Raw genomic sequence first — 2,664 nt, 5'->3', positions numbered from 1 at the left:
TTGCTCTCTCTCATCTTCTGGCACCCCTATAATTCTGATGTTGGTATGCTTGAAGCTGTCCCAGAGGCTCTTTACACTATCTTCGTATTTTCGGATTCTTTTTTCATTTTGCTTTGCTGGTAGGGTGTTTTTTGCTTCTTCGCATTTCAAATATTTGCCTTGATTCTTGTGGTCCTCTGGTCTGCTGTTGGGTGTCTTTATAATATTCGTTATTTCAGTCAGTGTATGCTTAATTTCTAGTTGGTTCTTTATCTCAACATCGAGGGTCTCATTAGACTTCTTGAAGACCTCACTACATTTTTTGGCTGTTTTTAGAAAATTATTGAATGACCTTAAAAGTGTGGTTTTGAGCTCTATATCTTCCATTTCTGACATCTGCGTCCTGTTTCTTTGTCTCCGCATTTTTTATGCTTTCTTGGTGCAACCCCTAGTGGTCTTTATGCGCAGTCTTGTTGTAGTTAAGCCTAGATTGTTGTAGGTAATACTGGCGAGGATTTGACCTCCAGGCCAACTGGCTGTAAGAAGATAGTAGGAGACTTTAATACCCCATTAACATCACTGGATAAATACTCTAGACAAAAAATTACCAAAGAAACTTCAATCCTAAATGACTCACCAGATCAGATGGACTTATTAATTGACATCTATAGAACATTCCACCCCAAAAGTATACATTCTTCTCAAGTGTACATGGGTCATTTTCAAAGACAGACCTCATATTGGGACACAGACAAAGTCTCTCAAAATTCAAAAGGATTGAAATCATATCAAGCATCTTCTCAGATCACAATGGCATAAAATGAGAAATCAACTACAGTAAAAAAAATCACAAAAATTCAAACACTTGGAGGCTGAATAGCAGACTATTAAACAATGATTGGGTTACCAAAGAGATCAAAGAAGAAATAAAAAACATCATGGAAACAAACAACAATGAAAGCACAACAATCCAAAATTATGGACACTATGAAAGCAACCCTGAGAGGGAAATTCATAGCATTACAGGCCTACCTCAGAAAACAAGAAAAACTGGTAATAACCCATCTAGCTCTGCAACTTGAAGAATTATAAAGAGACCAACAAGATATGCCAAGTGTGAACAGAAGGAAGGAAATAATAAAATAAATGTCATAGAGACAAAAAAAAATATGAAAGATCAACAAAACCAAGAGCTGGTTCTTCGAAAGGATACACAAGATTGATGAGCCTCTAGCCAGGCTCACCAAGAAGCAAAGAGAGAGGACCCAAATAAACAAAATCAGAAATGAAAGAGGTGAAGTAACAACAGACCCCACAGAAATACGAAGAATCGTAAAAAAAAAATGCTATGTCAACTCTACTACAACAAACTGATCAACCTAGAAGAAATGGACATATTCCTAGAAAAATACAACCTTCCAAAACTAACCAGGAGGAATCAAAATATCTAAATAGGCCAAAACTATGGAGGAAATTGAAGCCGTAATAAAAAACAACTTCCAACAAACAAAAGCCCAGGACCAGATGGCTTCACATGGGAGTTTTATCAAACATTCAAAGAAGAAACAAACCCAATCTTCCTCAGACTATTCCAAAAAACTCAAGAGGAAGGAACACTACAAAGCTCTTTCAACATAGCCAGCTTCACCATAATCCCAAAACCAATAAAGACAATACAAAGAAAGAGAATTACAGGCCAATATCCCTCATGATCATAGATGCCAAAATTCTCAAAAAAAAAAAATTCTAGCAAATCGAATCCAGCACTACATTAGAAAGATAATACACCATAACCAAATGGGATTTATTCCAGGAATGCAAGGATGGTATAATATCTGCAAATCGATAAATGTGCTACACCACATAAACAAACTGAGAGATAAAAACCATATAAGCATATCCATTGATGGAAAAAAGCATTTGACAAAATCCAAAACCCTTTCTTGATAAAAACTATCAGCAAGGTGGGAACAAGGGGATCATACCTCAACATAATAAAAGACATATATGACAAACCCACAGCAAACATCAATGGGCAAAAACTAAAATCATTCCACTTAAGAATGGGAACAAGACAGGGATGCCCACTTTCACCACTCCTGTTCTACATAGTACTGGAAATACTAGCCATAGAAATCAGAGAAGAAGAAGAAATAAAAGGCATCCGAATTGTAAAAGAAGTAGTAAAACTGTCCGTATTTGCAGATGATATGATATTGTACACAGAAAACCTGAAAGACTTAATTAAAAAACTACTAGACTTAATAAATGAATTTGGCAATGTAACAGGATACAAAATTAACACCCAGAAGTCTATGGCTTTTCTATACACCAATAATGAACTCACAGAAAGAGAAATTAAAAAAGCAATCCCATTTACCATTGCAAGAAAAAAAATTAAGATACCTAGGAATAAACTTAACCAAGGAAATAAAGGACTTGTACTTGGAAAATTATAGGACATTGAAAAAAGAAATAGAGGAAGATACAAAATAATGGAAGAATATACCATGTTCATGGATTGGAAAATTAAATCATTAAAATATCTATACTACCCAAAGCAATCTATAGATTCAAAGCAATCCCTATTAAAATACCAATGGCATACTTCACAGAGCTAGAACAAATACTCCAAAAATTTATATGGAACCATAAAATGTTTTCTGATTAAAGAAAGCATATTCT

At 34.8% G+C, this 2,664-nt stretch overlaps 1 protein-coding gene across 1 annotated transcript in view; it reads right to left on the bottom strand.

Moving 5' to 3' along the window:
• Positions 1 to 2,664, bottom strand: part of GXYLT2 (glucoside xylosyltransferase 2) — a 109,466-nt gene that overhangs the window by 22,602 nt on the left and 84,200 nt on the right. The window lies entirely within an intron of this gene.

The sequence above is a fragment of the Myotis davidii genome, unplaced genomic scaffold (genome assembly GCF_000327345.1).
Source record: "Myotis davidii unplaced genomic scaffold, ASM32734v1 scaffold630, whole genome shotgun sequence".
NCBI lineage: Eukaryota > Metazoa > Chordata > Mammalia > Chiroptera > Vespertilionidae > Myotis > Myotis davidii.
This window is presented reverse-complemented; position numbering and strand designations above follow the sequence as displayed.